The sequence below is a fragment of the Phocoena phocoena genome, chromosome 21, assembly GCF_963924675.1.
Source record: "Phocoena phocoena chromosome 21, mPhoPho1.1, whole genome shotgun sequence".
NCBI lineage: Eukaryota > Metazoa > Chordata > Mammalia > Artiodactyla > Phocoenidae > Phocoena > Phocoena phocoena.
In genome coordinates this window covers 11,821,124-11,841,989 of record NC_089239.1, presented here as the reverse complement: position 1 = coordinate 11,841,989, position 20,866 = coordinate 11,821,124, and the positions used below count along the sequence as shown (strand labels likewise).

Here is a 20,866-nt window from a genome sequence, read left to right as displayed (position 1 = left end):
GTAGAATACTTCTGCATTCTTACCGCTAAGTCCCATTCCAATAAGGGATCTGATTAAGCTCTCATCTATGCCTATGTCCCTACAACTGATGGCTTACTATATTAGCTATTTGTTACCTTATAACAAATTACCCCCAAACTTACCAGCTTTAAATAACAAACATTATCTCACACAGTTTCAGTTCCAGTTCAAAGCCTCTCATGAAGTTGCAGTCAGGTTGCTGGCCAGGGCATGTCTTTGAAGGGTTGATTGCAACAGGATTACCTGCTTCTAAGCTCATTCACCTGGCTGTTAGCAGGAGGCTTCAGTTCCTTCTCATGGGGGACTCTTGGTGGGACTCTCAGGACATGGCTTCCCTCAGTAAGTGAAGCAAGTGATGTGAGAGAGGCAGAGACTTAGTTGTAATATCTATCAGAAGTGGCAAACCATCACTTTCACAGTATCGTCCCTGGTGCAGTGTAGGAGGGGCAACACAGGGTGGGGAAGCCAGGAGATGGAGGCCATGGGGAGCCATCTTGGAGGCTCCTACCATAGCTACGTCTCTTGCTAAAGTTCTTGTTGCTGCATCCTGCCTATGATTGAACAGTCATTGCCTAGATTTAACATATTCCAGTGTAATGTTTCTCATCTGCACTTACTCTCTCTTTACACCTCAGTTTTCATACTGAGAAGTTCTTTTAAGAAAGAAGTATCTTCCCTTTTAAAGCGAGGAAAAGCTCCCCAGGGTATAAAAACAATAATCATTCACCATCTCTTTCTACGGTGTGACATACAGTGAGATTTAACCTTATTGCTCTGTTAGAATATTCTATTCTCTGTGGAGGGCCACGTTTAAAAAAAAAATCACTCTTTCAGCTTCTATCACAAAGATAAAAACCTATCTCTGTGAAGTTTGTCAAGTGAAATGGACGCAAATATGGCACAAAGTCTAGAGAGAAAAAAACAAACGATAGGAAAAACAAAGCTACAATCTCAGCCTGTGAAAAAGAAATAAGTTCAAATAAAACTACAGTAAAAATGCCCAGAAAACATATGCTCCTTTTTAGGAGGGAGATGAGAAAAGTCACAGGATAAAATACAGAGCAAAAAAACTTAGGGATCCCAATAGGGGAACAAGACACCAACCTCAGAGAATTTTTATGCGAAACATTTTCAGTGTTTGAGGGCCAGAGGTAAGGAAAACCAGGTATACACAGAGATTTAGGGCACTTTGGAGAGAAAGCTTTCAAAATGTGCTCTTATGAGTCTCCTAAACGGAAACATTCTCTAACGTAAGGGACAGTGAGAGAATTTGAACTCCTGATGGGAAGGTACCCCAAGAAAATCACACTTTAGTTTTTTTTTTTTCTTAACCGTTTCCTCAAGGAAAAGACCAACAATTGATAATACTGAACTGACAAGTGCAAAGAAGCCTTTAGGCAAAGCAGACAGTACTATTTTTTTTTTTTTAACTATACACACTAGTCTTAGATCTCTTCAGTCAGAAAGCATGTGTGTTAGTTTGCAGGCTTTTTAAAAATCCTAAGCTAAATTATGTGGTTTTTAAAAGTTATAGAAAGCCAGGTTTGAATCTTGATCTGACTATCTGTGACATTTTGCCAGGCTTGCTGGCCTCTCAAAGCCTCATTTCCTCATATGTAAAAGGCAAACCCTGACACACAGTAGGTGCTTTGTAAATTTTAACTGTTACTAATGGAGAATTTTTTTTTTCAAATGATGTTGATGCCTGTATTTTTAGGGGTTAAAGTTCTAAGTGAAATGGAGGGCTCGAACTTCTGTCTTGTTAGGGTGAAATGAAAAATAATTAAATTCAGTCCTCCTTTAGCTGCAGTGATACAAACAAAGCTCGATAAATCCCTTTGGATTGATTAACTTCTGATCGCACATGATATCCTAATTACATCTGTACTCATGGACTTGTGATGAAGGTATCTATCGAAATTGAAAACTACTTGAACACAGGAACCATCTTACTCATCACTCTATCCCTAGTTTTTTCTAGCACAGGGCTTTGCACGTAACAAGTGCTCAGCAGATGTCTGTTAATTTACACTGAAGGATATGTAGAGAGTTCCTACCATCTAATTCCGGAATTTACATTCCATCTTCCTTCCTGTAGTCCCACGGCACCCCCATTTTAGCCATTCATATGCATATTTGGAGCCTGGGTCCTCCAGAAAAGGCTACAAATACCTAATTAAGTCATTAATGGATAGCTCAATTTTCTGAACTTGGTAACTGTCTAGACTCAGTGATCTTTCTCTACTTATTAGTATCTCTTCCAGAAGGAGAGGAAGTAGGGTTGAAATGCAAAACTCTGAATTCATAAGCCCGTACCAAGTCTTAAGCCCCAGGGAAAAGCATGAAATTGTAAGTTGACATGAAGTTTGATCAAAAATGTTGGTTTTTCCTTATCTGCATCATCTCTTTCCGAGCATGTTTGATAACCAACACTTGACACTACACCACTTCTCTGGGGAAATATTGTTAGAGTCCTCTTGTACGTATGGTGGGGGGACCCTGGCAACAGTGGTTTATGGAGAGGAGTGGCTCTGAGGTGTGTGTGGTGGTCTTGTCACTGCGAGCTGACTCCAGTGACAAATGCTTACATTAAAATGAAATGCCAGAATCCATTTTCCAGAGAACATGAGAAATGGGGTGATGTGTTGAGTCTTTTTTAAAAATAAATTAATTTTATTTATTTGTTTATGGCTGCGTTGGGTCTTCGTTGCTGCGCACGGGCTTTCTCTAGTTGTGGCGTGTGGGGGCTACTCTTTGTTGCAGTGCGCGGGCTTCTCATTGCTATGGCTTCTCTTGTCGCAGAGCACGGGCTCTAGGCGCGCAGGTTTCAGTAGCTGTGGCACACGGCTCAGTAGTTGTGGCTCGCGGGCTCTAGAGCGCAGGCTCAGCAGTTGCGGCACACGGGCTTAGTTGCTCCGCGGCATGTGGGATCTTCCCGGACCAGGGCTCGAACCCATTTCCCCTGCCTTGGCAGACAGATTCTCAACCACTGCACCACCAGGGAAGCCCTTGAGTCTTTATTCACTTGAATCATTCAGTAATTATGGATTGAGTAACCATTGATGTGCTGGTGCCTTTCAAATTCTATGGATTATATAAAAATGAAGACGATGTTGGTCCTCATCCCAGAGAATTTCCCAGCCCAACAGAAGCAATAAAACAAACAGTTGGATTGTAATCAAACTTCAACTGTAGGTCATCTCACTGGAGTTAGTGTATGTTGGGTGTCCTGATTAGATAAAAAGTTGCCCTTCAATATACTTATCATAGCAAATATTGACATTATTTGCTTTCAGCATACAAAATAGGGATATGTCTATACTTAATTCTGTTTTTGAATAGCAGATAATTATATGACCTTATAAAATGTATCTCTACATGCAGCTAATCAAGAAAATATGCTCCGTTTTCATTAGTAAGTATTTGGGAGAGATAAAACACTAATATTGTCTTACCACTGTAGAGCACTGTGTAGTTTTCAAGGGCATTCAACTACTTTTTTTTTTTAATCTGAACTTTGTAGCAACCCTGTACACAAGGCAGGGAAGACCTCTTACAGAGGAAGATACTGAGGGTCAGAGATGATTAGTGACTGCCAGTTGGCAAGTAGCAGAGACCTTGACCAGGCTCTCTTCCTTGATATTCAGAGCTTTTCCACACTGTTGCAATAGAATTGCCCAAGGATACAGTCTATCCGTCAGATAGCCTTGAAAATAAGTTGACTCTAGCACATTCTGTCTAGTTTGGTCAATGTGTGTGTACACAACTAGTTAAAAATTGTTCACTTTAATTCAGAAATCTTTCTCTGAATGGGAGTGAGTTCTTTCTGATAGTCTTAGCGGACTGTTTGTATGCTGTGTCACATCCTTTCTCTTTACATACACATAGGCAATGACTATGGCAAAGTGTGGCCGTTTCTATAAACATTGAAACATAGACCTGTGGCTAACACAAATGGTTGTAGGTGGCAAGAGCTTTTAGAAACCATGATGAAACTTTTCATGAGAATGTCTTCTGTCAAACAGTGCATTCTACGCATAGAAGGAAAAGTCCCTGTCAGCATGTTTCCCTCCTGGGAACTATGTTAGCACTTCTCTCAGTCAGGTCCTTTGATGCTTCTCTCATTCATCCCGTAAATGAACCTAATCCACCCTAGGCACTGTTCTTGGTGCTGAGAATAGGACAGTGCACAAGGCAGACGTGGTTGCTGTCCTCACAGAGGTGACATTCTGATTCAGAAAAGGGGCCATTAAGATGCAAACCCAAAAGCATTATCTAAAACATTGCAGATTCTGTTAAGAAACAGAGTGCCATGATAAAAATAAAAGAGGCTGGCTTATTTTGATAGAGGGGCTAAGAGCCTCTCCAAGGAGGAGATAGTATTTAAACTGAGAGCAAAAGGATGACAATGAGTCATCTGAAAGAGTGTTCCATGCTGTAGGACCAACCAGAGCAAAAGTCATGAGGCAGGTTCTAGATTATGCCAGATCTTGAGGGCTTGGTCATGTGTCTGACTTCTATCCTAGGAGCAGTTAAAACCTACTAAAGGGTTTAAGCATGGCTGTGAGTTAGTCTGATGTGATATTAAAAGATCATTCTATTTGATATAGGTGGAAAAGGTAGGAAGAGACCAGTTAGGTGGCTCCTGGGACAGCCTGGCTGAGAGATAGTGGTGATAATGGACTTGGGGGTGGCTTTGGGGGAGAAAAGAGAATGAAAATGAAACATGTTTTTGAAGTAGAATTGGTAGAACTTGCCGATGGGCTGGATGTGAGAAGCAAGGGATGGAAGGACAAAAGGAAAAGGATGATTCCCAAATTTCTGGCTTTAATGAATGAAGGGATAGTGGCATCATTGACTACTATCGGAAAGATGGGGTAAGGAATAAGTTGCTGTTGGTGCTAGGGTTTATCAAGAGTTCCAACTTGGAAATGTTACATCTGAGATGCTCAGATAACTAAGAGGAAGATTTGAAGTGTCCATTGGGTATAAAAGCCTGGAGTTCAAAGGAGGAGGTCCAGGAAAGATTGGGATATTTCAGAGTTTTGAGCATGTATGTGATACATAAATCTCTGAGGATATAGTTCAACTGGAGGAAAGTCAGTGATGTGAGGGGTGAAGCAAGAGGAAGTGGAGTTGTCACAGAGAAGAGGGTGTCTTCTGGTCCGGGAAGATCCCACACGCCGCGGAGCGGCTGGGCCCGTGAGCCATGGCCGCTTAGCCTGCGCGTCCGGAGCCTGTGCTCCGCAACGGGAGAGGCCACAGCAGTGAGAGGCCCGCGTACCGAACAACAAAAAAAAAAACACGGGGTGGGAGTTCAAGTTCAACAACAATCTGTAGCATCTCTCGATGTCTGAGGACTTATTTTAGATTTCACTGGTTGATCTGTGCCATCGTATCTTAGAGTTAAGGAGTCAGAACCTCGAACTATGAATCAGACCCTTGCATTGAAATCCCAGGTCCATTGGTTACCAGTTGCCCAAACGCGGGGACATCACTTAAACCACCCTGAGCCCCAATTTTCTCATCTGAAAATGGTGAAAACCAGACCTACCTGATAGACTTGTCGTAAAGGTTAAAATGACGTGGCTTAAGACATGTAAGAGGCACTCAGTGAATCACATTTAATTTTTATTAGGAGTGTATCGGGCGTGAGCACAGGGCCAAATGTAATCACGGCCAGAAAAGCACTCCGTTACCTATAAACACTATAAATACAACGTGCTCATGTGTTTATAGTCGATAACTTTTTTTGTCGGCTTTTTAATTTGAGATGCACCACCTTTTTGGTACAGATCTATTTACTCTCTATGAGTTGGGGGCGAGTTGGTTGGTAGCCAGGAAAGAGGAGCAGATGGGAGATAAGGCGGCTGTTGGTTTAGAAGCTGGGGAGGCAGCTGCTCTGGGGATAAAATCCAGGGGAGGGCTGGGCAGGGTGAGGGAGCATCTACAGGCAAAGGGGGGTGACCTGCCTTAGAGAAATTGGACATACCATGCAGCAGGATGACTCAGAAAAGTCTGCAGGTCTTTAGAGATGTTCATTTCTTGGTTTGGAATATGGGTAAAAGACTAGACCGAGGTTTGCCTGTTATTCAGAGATGTTCTTTGTAAGAGAAGAAGAAAGAGAAAAAGAAAAATGTTCCAAATATTTCAACAGGTATTCTGTCGTTCTCTCTCCAGCTCCCTCTCTTTTGAGCCCCCTCCAGGGAGGAAAACAAATACCCATGCAACTGAAAAGCCTTCATCTTTGTCATACCTGCTAGAGGGGTGCCACCATTTAAATCCTTTTTCTCTTATTCTAATTATGCTTTTTAAGCCTCACGTGTATTGCTATTTGTTTGTAAAATATTTTTGGTTTATGTCTCCATATGGAGGTTATATGAAACTCACCTTCTTGCTCTTGTGTTATTTTGATGGTAGGTGTTTAGCTAGATGTAGCCACCATTTATGGGGCACTTAAAATTAATTACAGACATTAAAATTAATGTCTGTAATAGCTCTGTTCAGGCACTTTGTTATTTAATTTCATACAAACTCTGTAGGAAGTGGGTTTATTCCTCTTTTGCTAATTGGGGCACTGATGTTTAAAGAAGCTAATTTACTTTCCCAGTTTCCTATAGTTAAAATGGGATAGAGCCATGATTTCAACCTAGGTTTGTCTGCCTCCCAGCCCCTTACTTGTGCCACTGTAGTATAAAACAATCTCTGTGCCTTAGAAGATGGATGCTTGGATCTTTCTAAGCCCTATTTATAACTGAACAGGTGTTTTCTGCCCTCTTTATTCAGATATTTGTTCAGAGTAGGAGGAAGGGAAGGAAAATGCTTTTATTGGCCACGTACCATGGGCCATATTACTTTGCAAATATTTTCTCCTGATTCTCAGAAAAAAAAAATCCCAAACGAGTATTTTACCCCTCTCTTGCTTTGAGGGATAATGCTTTTTTTTTTTTTTGAGGAAACTGCTTAGAGAAGCTGAGTAGTTTGCCCAAGTTCATCATGTTTATTTACTTTTCATCTAACATTTATTCTTAATCGCCAGAGATGGGGCCATCCAGGGTTACAAAGAAGACTAATACACGGTTTCTGTTCTCAAGGACCTCAAAGCTTATACTGCAGAAGATAAACACATAAAGAGACAATTATAATGAAATATCAGTAGAAAGACAGGGGTATAGTCTATGTTGTATGTAGCACAGAGAGGACCGTAAGCCAGTCTGAAAAGAATCAAAGTAAGCTTCACACTTGGTCTTTCCTTTTCTTCAAACTTAATTCCCCCCCCCCAACGTCTGTTACACAATGGGGCCTTCTAGAATGAATGCAGTCTGTACACTGAAGGAGTCACAGGTGGTCAGAAACCCAGTTTGTGCAGGAAAGAAGTGGTGAAGACGATATTCAGCTCAGTTTCAGTATCACCCGTTAACCGTCAGCAACACCATTGCCATCGTAACTGGGTTTCCATTTTCCTTGTGTTCCAAAGCTCCATTGGGATGGAAGAGAATGTGGTGTCTTTGGCAAAGACTGAAGAGCAAAGAAGAAAACAGGTTAAAATCCCAAAGTATATGATAACCACCAGTAACTGGAATTATGGCAAAAACATCTCTCATTCCATTTCTAAGCACTATTTCTTTGGCCAAATTGTGTGTGACCTTCCATCACCTTGGCATTTCTCCCCAAATAGAAATCTTATTGAAAGGGAAACGTCCTTCTCAGAGGAGGAGATTTTCTTTCCCATTCAGAAGTTTCTATGTTGGTACATGTAGAGAACCCCTTTACAACTTTATAGCTACTATGACTCAGATATAATTAAATTCTACTTAATATACAATACAGAACTCCAGTAAGCACTCTTAGCATTGTGTCATTTTTTTCTCTCAGTTTTGCACAGGTTTTATTCTTTCAAGTCTCTTGTAGCTTTTCGGAGTCACACTAAAAAGCTTTGAATTTCCAAATAAAGAAATTTTCTGACCAATATTTTGAAGATGACGGCTGCCTGAGTGCCCAACATTTGAGAGGATATGTGTGGGATTTTGAAAGGTTACTAGATGTAGCAACCTGTCTTGTACCAGATATGAGATATGTAGGATCTATTGAGGCTTGACTATTCGCCCATTGCAGATCAGCTATAACGGTACTGGGTACGTGGAAGGATAAATTAATTCTTGGATATAGGAGACAGTTGTGAGAGAGATTTTTAAGGCACCCACCCACAGGGCTGTGTTCACTTTCATGAAAATGTTAACAGCTAATAAAATTATTTGAAAATAAGACCAGTTTCTTCCAATCTGGGTATTCATCATTTCATCAAATACATTTATTTTCTGGATTTTTTTGTTAGCATCTATTATCATTTTGGTGATGGACAAAAAGTCTCAGAGCTTTTTTCCTATTGCAGTTCAATTTTTTGGCCAAAACCTGGTTAGAATTTTAGCATAATGAAATCTGTTTAATTGCCTGTCTGACGATAGTTTCTTTTTGGCATTTTTTGCTCTTTTCAAAGGTCATCGTATGGTATAAATTATGAAATTTCCACAATTATTAGTTATTTATATATTAATAATTTCTTTAGACTATTTCCATAATTTATTGAATTTCCAAATGATTCTATTCGTATTGTTACATTTATGAAGTGGCTTAAAGTCACTTAGAAATTGAGAGTAAGATATTTTAAATTATCGTTAGAGCATTGTAGTACCTGCCATTCATCTGGAGGCTGGGGATTCCAAAACTCTGTTTTTATTTAATCTTAATTAAAAACACTTCTACTCAAAGTACTGCTCAATACCCAAATAATTGCTTACATTGCATTAGTTCTTTTTGCTAAGGGCAAAATAGCTAAGAACATAAATTATGATGGCAGGCACATGGTTTGCTGACAGAATTATATAAAATATTGTTCTCATCCTCATGTTAGTTTCGGTACATTCATCTCTACATTCGTTCCTTGGGGAATCTTGTGTAAGTTATAGTCTTGAAAAACATTCCCATCACACTGAGCTCTGTCAGATCTTTTCCTTACTGACCATATTATTCCTCTGAAAGAACAGATAGAAACTGAGAGTTAATACTTTAACTTCACTTGGGTAAGCGGTACCACAATAGTGGCAGAGAACCTAAACGTTAATAACTGTGCACCATTTTCGTTTAAATTGGATATTTCACAATCTTCCACCTGCAGTTTCGCAAGGTAGTTATAAAAAGTACACAGAGTTCATCTCTGTAAATATATGCTCAATTTATGTCCTTTACAAACCGTTTCATAGATTCCTGATCCAAGAAAGCCATTAGTACCAGTGACATGATGGATAGAGTAGGTTATAATGTTTAGCAGTTCATTGGAGATGACATATTTTGCCGGTTTAATTTACACGTTTTATTACTGTATTTATTAGGCACGTATTTCTAAGATTATGGGTTTTGATTTCACCTTAATACCCCTTTCTATTGTAAAATATTATTTTTAGGAGCACATTAAATAGTGAGGATGTTTTTAATAAGCATTTCTTAAATGTATGATCCTCACTACCAACATGTTCTGACATTGGAGCTTTATTTTTCTCACTTCAAGCACATTTCATGGGAAATTGAAGTGTCCAAGGAAACAGGAAGGCATTAATTGCTTATTCATTTCTTCCAATAGTTTTGATATCCCCCAAATGGAAAATAGTACATGATATGTAACATACTGGAATAGTTTGGCTGTATTGTCTAAAAGTATATTCTCATGGAAAATTGTGTAAAAGGCCAAGTATATTTTAGTCTATTTTTTAAATTTTTGTCTAAATATGTGTCGTGTTATTTGAAGAAGGGCAGAGTATTTAAGTTGTAGTTTCTCTGAGTATTTCATTTTACTTATACTCTCCATCCAAATAAAATGAAAGAAGGAAGGGGTTATCATCCTTTAAAAATTTTTTTCCTTCAATTTAGCATTGAAATAGTAGATCCAAAAGAAGTCAGCTATCTTCAGTGTGAGATTCTATTTTGAAAATGTGCCTGTGCTTGTGTATTTTATAGTAGTGGCGATTTATGTATGTATTTCGAGGAAACCCTGTTCCAAATAGATTTTAAGAAGGTGGCTCTTAAAATCTGACACACGAAGAAGATTACCCAATTAGTAATATCAAAATACTTCAGAGGACACACGGATGACTTAGTGTTACCCTGATTCTACACCTCAGTGTGCAGTGCTGTCTGGACAACAGTAAACATCTTCGTGGTACAAGGCACTCAAGGCCTAGGAAGATGAGTAAGGTAGTTTTTGGTTTTGTTTTTTTTCAATGAGCTTATAATTCAGTAGAACAAACAAGATAAATATATGAGTCCATAAAATACAAACTTGGATAAGGCAGCGTCTCATAAGCAGTACAAAGTGCCATGGGGTAGAGAAGAAAAAAATATTAAATGTGATTTGACATTGAGAACTTTTCGTGTGGATATGTATAATATTTTATATGAGGTACACATAAAACTAAATGAAGAAATCTACGCATCCTCTGTTGAATGCCACCTGCTAGAATGGGGAAAACTATTGTCATTGTATACATGTTCCTAATCGTTTTCAATTGAGCTAAATAGGTTTTTATTAAAACTAACTTCATAAAATATTTCAATGATCAGATGTTTTGGAAACATTGTAGAGATGTTGAAAGTAAAAAACAAAAAAAAGGGAGGGGGGAGAATTTCACATGATCTGTTTGGTTTTTTTTTTTTGAATTTATTTTTTTATATAGCAGGTTCTTATTAGTTATCTGTTTTATACATATTAGTGTATATATGTCAATCCCGATCTCCCAATTCATCCCACCACCACCAACCCCCTCTTCACTTTCCCCCCTTGCTGTCTATATGTTTGTTCTCTACATCTGTGTCTCTATTTCTGCCCTGCAAACCGGTTCATCTGTACCATTTTTCTAGGTTCCACATACATGCGTTAATACACGATATTTATTTTTCTCTTTCTGACTTACTCTATATGACAGCCTCTAGATCCATCCACGTCTCTACAAATGACCGAATTTTGTTCCTTTTTATGGCCGAGTAATATTCCATTGTATATATGTACCACATCTTCTTTATCCGTTCATCTGTTGATGGGCATTTAGGTTGCTTCCATGACCTGTCTATTGTAAATAGTGCTGCAGTGAACATTGGGGTGCATGTGTCTTTTTGAATTATGGTTTTCTCTGGGTATATGCCTAGTAGTGGGATTGCTGGGTCATATGGTAATTCTATTTGTAGTTTTTTAAGGAACCTGCATACTGTTCTCCATAGTGGCTGTATCAATTTGCATTCCCACCAACAGTGCAAGAGGGTTCCCTTTCCTCCACACCCTCTCCAGCATTTGTTGTTTGTAGATTTTCTGATGATGGCCATTCTAGCTGGTGTGAGGTGGTACCTCATTGTACTTTTGATTTGCATTTCTCTAATGATTAGTGATCTTGAGCAGCTTTTCATGTGCTTCCATGATCTGCTATTTTGTTTTTATTTTGCTTAGTGAAGTTTAGAAGAATTGTGTTGCTTGTGCTCTTTCAAAGTATGTCAATATTTTGAATTTTACTGTCACTGACTGGAAACACTTTTGTGTTTCAAATTTTAAAAAGTCAGGCATATGTTCTAAATAAATGGTAAAAACTATTTTAGGCCCAAATATTTTAATCTTGAAAGGAATATACTGGTAGATATTTTATAGAAATAAATAATCATTATTAATGAATGTATGGTATCTTTCATTCAATAGCACCAAAATCCAAAACACATGGAGTTGTCTGGCGTTGCTCTGTTGCCAAAAATTGTGTTGTGACTCTGAGGTAACGTGGTTTATTCTGAATGACTCCAAATGGTTCTTCCGATGTGCTCTGGGCCCATCTGGCTCCTGAGAAGCCTTATGTTGCCATGGCTGTGATCCCAGACTCTGGTGACAGACTGGCTGGGTTCAAATCCAGGCTCCTCCCCTCACTATCTTCATGACCTTGGGCGAGCTGCTTTGCCTGTTTTCCATCTGTAAAATACTGAACATTATAGTACATACCTCACAGGACTGTGGGGAGGGTATTCTAAGATGATATAGGTAAAAGTGAGTGGTTACAGAGTTTGGCAAGTAGTAAGGACTCAATTATTGACCATTTAAAAATAGGCTGTATATAGAGGTGGATAGATAAGTATAAAAACCATGTACCTGAAAGCTTTTCTCCCACAATGTTGCAAGAGGTCTTCTCAGGTTTTTATACATGGTCAAAGTATAGGACATACAGGTCCTGCTTAATTTATAGGATAATTTTTAGATGATTATTAGGGGATTAAATTATGTGCAATTTTCTGCTATAAAAGTATTATATATAATACCTCCCCACTGAGGCATATGGTAATGATTCCTAACTACCATTATTAATATTGCTTTCTTATTATATGTGAAATATATCAATTCTAAAAATAGGGAGACATACCTAATTTAAGCACAAATCTCACCATTTCCTAAAAGTCACCACAGTATAATGTATAACAAATCAAATTTGCCCAGCTTCCAATGTCTGTCGGCCAGAGTGATTGGTAGGGTCAGCTGTGGTGTCCAGTGTGTTGCCACAGTGATTGGTGCCAGTTCATTGAAGTAGCCCAGCTGAATCTTAAACCCAGCCTATAGGATTCCAAGGAGCTTCCTTTTCACGATCACACACAGGGCATGTGATAAAAACCCCAAGGGATAGAGATTGCTTGTACACATCTGTTTTCATATGGGAAAAAAACGGTCTTGGGTTGTTTTAATTTTGGCAACAGGAAGAACATGCTAAATAGACCCTTGACATCATAGACAACCCTTCCTTCTGACCTCTGTGTCGATCCACAGACTGTAATCTCTGTAGAATTTAGGACTAATTGCACCAGGAGGGAAGCTTTCTGAAATCTAAAATGTAGACTTGGTCATTAGTTCATTTTGCATGCTGTGAAAACTATGTTTGGTGTCATTAACAGCTGCTTGCACAAAGTGTTCAGCGCTAAAATATGATTGGTGAACACTCAGAATTGTATTTCGTGGTACTGCATGCAATTATGGAAATGTTGATAGATCAATTTCCATCTCATCCAAGCCCTAAACTGAGAAGTAAAGTGGTCTATAATGTGCCTGTCCCTTCTATTTGGGAATTTGCTAATTTTCTTGGTTTTTAATATTTTTTTTATTCCATAAGGGAAAAGAAAACTCTTAGTTGATGTTTCCCTGAGTGAGCACTTACCATTTCCTAAGTGATTCAAGCAGCAGTCTTGTTTTTAGAATATTTCCACTGAAGTATGGTATATAAGCAAGATACAGTAACAGCCAGTGACATGCTAAGTGATTGACAGCCAGCACGCCCCCCCATAAAAAAGAAAATAGATGGATGGATGGACCCATCCATCAATCTCGGCTCACATCTTCCTCACCATAGGAATCAATATTATGGAGAACTGTATGCCATGAAGTCACTGATAGTCCAGTGCCCTTATTAGAATAAAAACTAAACCCTTAGGACCTAATGATTTGTGCCTTTGAGTACCGTGTGGAAATAAGCCAGAACAACAAAGAGGAAAGATGATGGGCTGTGCTGTTAGTTAATTAGAGGTTAACTAGCTAACTGGACTAGGTAGGAGTAAAGAGACCAAGTTCTAGTCCAGATTGCCAATCATTATCTAGAACTGCGGACAGTTCACTCAGTATTTCAACACTTACTTGAATGCCTTCTATGTGTCAGGTATTGGAAGATACGAAGGTAAACCTGAAAGAGCTTACTTAGAGCTCAGTGGGAAAGAGAAAAGCAGGTGACGATAACACAGTCGAGATAAGGACTAGCCTAGAGCTGACAAAACACATGGGTGGGAAATGGAACCCGGTCTTGCAGAGTCTTGGAAGGTTTCTAAGAGATGATTGTGTGCTGAACGTGGAAGGGTTGATAGAAAGTAGACAAGCAAAGGAGTGAGATGAGAAGCATCTTTGTGTGATTTCAGATCTCAGGTTTCAATATTTCACCGTTAAGTTTTGCATATGTTGTAGGCTTTCTTTTCTTTTTTTTTTTTTAGAAACACTTCATCATATTAAAAACCATTTTCTTTCATTCCAGATTTGCTAAGTTTTTTAATCATAAATGTTGAATTTGATCAGATTTATTTCTCTACCTTTTGAAATAATTGTATGTTTTTTTCTTTATCCTTTTAATGAGGTGAGTTAGAGTGATAATTTTCAAATTTTAGGTCAACATTATATTTCTGGAAAAAATATATCCACACATATAATTACATTTAAATAAGTGTGTGCGTGTGTGTGTGTGTGTGTGTGTGATTTCTGAGTCTATGTTAATAAGAGAGATTGTCCTGTAATTCCTTTCTTAAAATAATCTTGTTGGGTTTTGATATCATGCTTATAATGGCCACATAAAATACATTAGAAAGTGGTTCCTTTTTCCCTCTCTTTCTTGGAAGAGTTTTTGTATAGCATTACCATAATTTATTCCTTACATGTTTGGGAGAATTCACCAGTGAAGCCATCTTGCCCTTAATTTCCATTGTGGGAGTGTTTTAAATTCCTGGTTCTGTTTATTCAAAAGATTTAGGATTCTTCAGATTTTCCATTCATCTCATGTTGGTTTTAACTTGGGGGTTTTCAAGAAATGTATCCATTTTATACAAATTGTGAAGTTTATTGGCATGATGTTCTCACTATCTTTTTGATGCCTGTGGGATCTCTAATTATATCCTTTTTGTTTTTACACCTGATATCGATCATCTGTGCTATTATTTTTTTCCCTAATCAGGCTTGTGAGTGATTTATTAATTATAATAGTCTTTTTGAAGAACAAGTTGCTGGCTTTATTTTCTGTTTTATTGATTTATGCTCTTTTCTTTACTTTTTCCCTTTTTTACTCTCTTTGGGTTTGATTTTTCTGTTCTTTTCCTTCTTGTGTTGGAAGCTTAGGTCATTGATATTTAATCTTCCTTCTTTTCTAATACATGCCTATAAGGCTATATACATTTCTCTCTAATTAGAGTTTCAGCTAAATTCTCCAAGTTTTAATATGAATATTTTCAACATCATGACATTAAAATTATTCTCTAATTTTCATTGTTCATGGATTTTTTTTTACCCATAGGTTATTTAAAAGTATGATGCTTAATTTCAGACATTTGGAGATCATGTAGTTGTTTTTCTGTACTTGAGTTCTAGCTTATTCTACAGTGAGCATAGCACATATATTGTATGACTTTGGTGCTTTGAAATTTGAGACCTGTATTACTCACCGTATGGTCCAATTTTGATAAACATTCAATGTGAACATATGAGTAATGTGTATTTTGCTTATTTTAAGTGTAGATCATTATAAATGCTAATTAAAGCAAGTTTGAAAAATATGCTACTCAAATCTTATATTCAGTATATCCTTACTGAGTTTTGTTTTTGACTGTTCTATCAGCTACTAGGAGAGGTATGCTAAAATCTCCAACTTTGTGGATTTACCTCTTCTTTATGTAATTCAAGGCTATGTTATTAGGCATATAAAAATTAAGAATGTTTTATGTCTTTCTGGAGGAATGACTCCTATCATTATGAATTTTAAAAATTTATCCCTAGTAATTCTTTGAAGTCTAATTTGTTATTAGTAAGGCAGTTATTAGTAAGGCAGTCTTTCAAATTAGATCATTCATTTCTTTTAAATTGGATGTAGTTACTGATATGTGATACATATATCCTGCTTGGATTTAGTAGAGCTTCTTGACTCTATGGTGTGTCTTATGTCAGGGTTTGAAGATTGGCCAGCATATATTCAAATATTTCTTCTGTACCCAAATCTTTCTCTCCATTCCTTTTGGGATTCTAATCACTTGAATGTTACTACCTCATATCATGCTTTCCATTTTTTTCTCTCCATGCTTCAGTCCAGATACTTTCTTCTTACTTTCTTTGTCCATTAGCCCTCTTTTTCTGTGTCAATTCTGCAGTTAAACCTATCCACTGAGTTTTAAATTTCAGTTATCATGTAACTTTCAGATCTAAAATTTCCATTTTCTTCTTTTTCATTGATTTCAGTTCTCTGCTGAAATTCTCCATCTTGTCATCTGTTTTAGTAAACATTAATGACATTTATTTTAATGTTTATATGTAACCACTGTATTTAAACCATCTGGTAGGTCCATTTCTGTTCTCCTTTATCCTGGTTTTCAGACATTTGATCTTGTCTGTGGTGTGCTTGGTAATTTGGGGTTGGGTATCAAACATTGTGTATAAAAATATTTTTAAGACTCTGAATTATGACATATTATCTTAAGAAGGTTTGTCTCTTTTCTTCTGGAAGGAATTGAAGTAGGGATAGATCAGCTTGGTCCAAATAGGGACTTAGATGATCGAAAGTTTGTATTTCAGTCTTTGTGAGAGCCTGCTCTTTGCAGTTTCCCCTTTCTCCTAGGATATAGCCCTCACAGGTCTCAGTGAGAAGATTGGGCCCTTTTCTTTATGGGTCCCAAACTCCAATTTTTACCTGCCGGTTCCATGACACTGCTGAAAGCTCTGAGTCACTGCTTTCTGCTCAGCCTCTCTGTCTTATACAGCTTACGAATAAGCAATTGCCTCAAGCAAGATGTATTTCCCCTCTTTCCAGGTCTTGATCCCTCAAGTTCTACCTGCCTTAGTCATTCTCCAGTGCCTTCAAACATCATTTTTCCCCATCCAGCATTTGTAGTAGTTGTTGTTTGAAGTATTAGTATAAGCTACTCTGTTATAACTGGATCCAGAAATCCTGCCATTGGAGGATTTTAAACCTTGGAATGATGTCATCTGATTTGCCCATTAGAAAGATTTCCCTGAACATCACCAACCTCATCTTTGCAACAAAGGATTTTGATAAAAAGTGTTCTCTAAGGTCCTTTTCAAGTGATATTTTGCAAGTCTTGAGAGTATTAATAGTATGTCATGCCATTATTTCAAGCTGCAAAAAGCCCCAGGGTTTTTAGTATTAGTAACTTAAAGTTAGAAAAGAGTAGGTTCTGGGGAGAATGACCAAGAAGACGTTCATCCTCGGGGTCTTCTGGTGTGGCTTCTTTGCTATGCTTGCCAGCTTCCAGCAGCGTCCTCTTGTTTCTGAGCCCTGGATATCTGGGCACCAAGACTATTTTAACAGTAGCCTGACCACTCTCTTCCTATCTAATGATGCCCCATCCCACACCCTCTTGTAAAGTATCCTTCCACTAGCATTAAACTCCACCCTGCACTCTGCCTTTTTCCCCACACACATTAAAAAAAATTCTTGTATCCTCAGTATGACTGTTGTATTAAGCAAATTCACTCTAATAAAAGCTCCTATTTGATGTTACATTCCCATAGCAAAGAGCATGATTGCCTTACAGACTGAGCAGGATTTGGTCTTGGCTAAAAAGCAGAATAGCATCGTAGGCTCTACTGAAGAGGAATATCTGTATAGGGAGCTTTCCTCGTGTTTGTTAAATTCCACCTCAAAGTGCTGTTGACTACTCTGCAGACATTCAAGAGTGATTCTGGGTCTGAGACAAGCTAAGAGAATGTTGTAGAGAATTTAGGTCCTTGGAAAATAAAGCAAAGTTGGTTTTATTCCTCAGATGCAATGAAGCTATGACTTTTCTTCCTTACAGGGATTGCCCTCTGTTTTAAAAAGTTCGTTGTAATGCAAACAGTATTTATTATACAAAAATATGAAAAAATAGAAAAAGAAAGGAACATCTGTAGTTCTTTCTCAGTAACCATGGTTAACTCTTAAAAATGTCATCTCCTTCTTATATGCTTTTTTGCATGGCTGGATCATTCATCATTTGGGTTTTTGCATATTGCTTTAAAATTTGTAGTTAAATTATATGCATGTTCTTCATGTTATTGTAAACCTTGGTATAAGCATCATTTTAATAGATATATAACATTTTATAATCATACCTGTTCTTTTAAGGTGGATATTCAACTGTTTCCATATTATTGGATTTATTTTCTATCATAAATAACATTCTTTGCAGAAAATATTTTTAAATGGCTATAAATTGTCAAACCTAGGACATTTAACTTCCTGTTATCCTATCACTACTTTTGATAATGCACCTAAATTTTTCTTTACTATATTTCATTCCCTTCCTTCTTCTTTCTAAAAACTGTATATATGTCTTATATACATATATTATTCTTTTACCACTCCTACCTGTTGATCCTCTCGTTATTTATAGGCTTGTCAGGCATGGAAGATAGTCACGTCATACAACCCACATATTGCTTTGACCTGACTGTAAATATTTCATGGCTTACGTGTTCCCCAGCAAAGCATCCCTCTAGGATCTGTTTCTCTCTAGTCAGTGTGCCTTTGACACTTTGTAGCTGACTGGGATGGATTGCTTTCCAGGTGTGTTAGGACAGATGTGTATGCCAGGCAATTAACTAGTGATGCAAGGAGGAGGTTCCTGTCCAGTTTGGGGCTACTGAGCACAATTCTTTTGAGTCTGATCAGTGACACGAGAATCCTAATTTCATAGTCCAAAGAAGTGCCGTTACTACTGAAAATGTAAGTAGTAGTAGCTCCAGTTAACTGGCTAACTTTTAACTGGTGAAAGAGTTAAAAGACAAAGATAAACCTTTACTTTTAATTTGCTGACTATTAAAAGGGCATCTGATGACTAGCTAGGGTTAAAGACATTATTTTGACTTTAACAGCTCTGAGCCCTGTTGAGGCCTAGAAACACCAGTGAGCGGTACAGTTTCCAGCACCTAATAGATGATTTTTCATTGATTAGAATTCCATGTATAATACAATCATATGGCAAAGTAATATACAGTGATTTTAAGTGTTCATTGCCTCTTCCTTTGTTTACCTTGATTAACTGCCTTTGGTGATTATTTTATGATTGTTGCTTTCTAAACAACTTTATTGAAGAGCTACAAATAGCTAGCTCTTCTAAACCCTTTAGTTAGAGTCTGGGAGGAGTGGATGTTAGTTAAGGAGATGAAGTTATTCTGATGTTTTGAGGCAGAACAAGTGGAAAATTGGTATCTGTTTTGGAGCCAACTTGCTGTGTGACCTTTCGTAATTCCTTCACCTTTTCTGAAATTTAAGGTTATCCTAAGTGTACAGCAGTGATAGCAAGAAACGACCACTGGCTTTTCTTAGAGCATCTTGGTGGCTAATTTTATAAAATTCAAACCACAATAGATATGAATGAAGAATCATTTGTGAAAATTGCTCTTTTCCAAATGTTCCTTTGCTTTGAATGCCATATCTAAATATGAGATTGTTTCTCCAGATGTTATGGGCTCATCTTTCCTTCTGGTGAATGTGATTGTTGGTTCCTGCCTATCTTTCTTGGGATTTGTATTACTTCTCAGTCTTAGGCAAGCTTTTTATAAATGCTAAATGTTTTAGAGTTTGGATTCAATTCAGACACAGGACTTTTCCAACAGACTCTTGCTCATCTACTTCCTGCCTTGAGAATGGTGAAAAAAAAACCTCTCTCCCATCCTCTGGTAGGGTGAGGGTTACTATTATTTTTTTCTCCTAATACATTGAGTATACTGACCCCCTCACCTAAACCTTATGTCAAAGGAGAAAGCAGTGATTGTTTTTAATTGGATGATTGCTACCATATGTTTTCCTTTGGTGGGATCCCCCAAAAGAAAGAATGACACCTGCCCCCCCCCCCCAAAAAAAGGACCAAAAAAAAAGCCTGTCATGAAGGTTTTAACCTTTGATGACCAACACGCCATGATGTGAGTTTTTGCCGTTACCTACTAAGTGTGTAATTTGAGCAAGCTGGTTAACTCATCAGTTCCTAACCTATGAAATTACTGTGATCATTATTATGATAATAAATAAGCGTAAGTAGTTTATTATTTTGTTATGAAAGTCCCATGCGATAACTGTCCCAAAGTGCTTAGCATGTTGTCTGGCACATATTCTGTACTTAATAAGGATTAGCTGAAGAAATAAACACATAAAAATACTCAAAGAGTATGTTGTGCTCCAAGTTGTGGAAGATTAAACCTCTTGTGTCTCCAGAATTCTTAGCGTCTTATCCTGGAAAGTTGCTGTGGAGAGGAAGTAGCCTCTGTTCCTGCCTTAGATCTGAGGGGATGTTCTATCAGTGGGGTCTGAGGGCAGCCTGACTTAAGAGTCCTGTCATCTGCTCCGTTACTTTAGTGAAAGCTTAGGTCTCACTACGCTGATTCCTTTGTCACTCTGAGCGACCATGCACCATCAGTGTGTCATGTGATGTGCTCCTGCCCAAAAAGCAAACCGCCAGACAGGGAAGTGATGGCCAGAGCTGTTGTTCTGTTGAGTCAGGGAGGGCTTCACACCAAAAGAGATGTAGCAGTAACATACCTGCCCCGAATGGGTCATGGAGCCTAGATGAACACCCGCAAAGGAAGACTTGGAACTTTTCCCTCATCTTGCCAACCCTTAGGGAAAGTCTTTTGGTAACTCATTTTGCATCTGCTCATTAAAGTTTACCAATCATGACATGTGTTACAAATCACAAGTTCCTGGGTCTCAAGTAGAATGTGACTTGTAAATAATGCTGGCATATTCCACTGTGAGCAGTCCTTGATCTTGGATCCTTTCAGTATTTTTCATTTAACACATCGTACTCTTAGAAGAGACTTGGAAGCACAGATTTCAGCCAAGTGTCTGGTGCATTTTATGGATTTATAGAGCCAGCTACCTGACAATGTTGTCAAAAGAAGAAGTCACACTTTTGGATGACGCAAGGATACAACCAAGCCAAGTAGTTAGTTGAATCATTCTTCTGCTTTTCCTTTGAGATCACCTTATTCCAAGATTCTAAGTGAGTTGAAATGTTTCTGTTTTTGATGTATTTCTCTAAAGAT

The 20,866-nt window shown here is 38.0% G+C and overlaps 1 protein-coding gene across 1 annotated transcript in view; it reads left to right on the top strand.

The window, feature by feature from the left end:
• The window catches only part of NRG1 (neuregulin 1), a 1,020,295-nt gene that overhangs the window by 243,003 nt on the left and 756,426 nt on the right, over window positions 1-20,866 (top strand). The window lies entirely within an intron of this gene.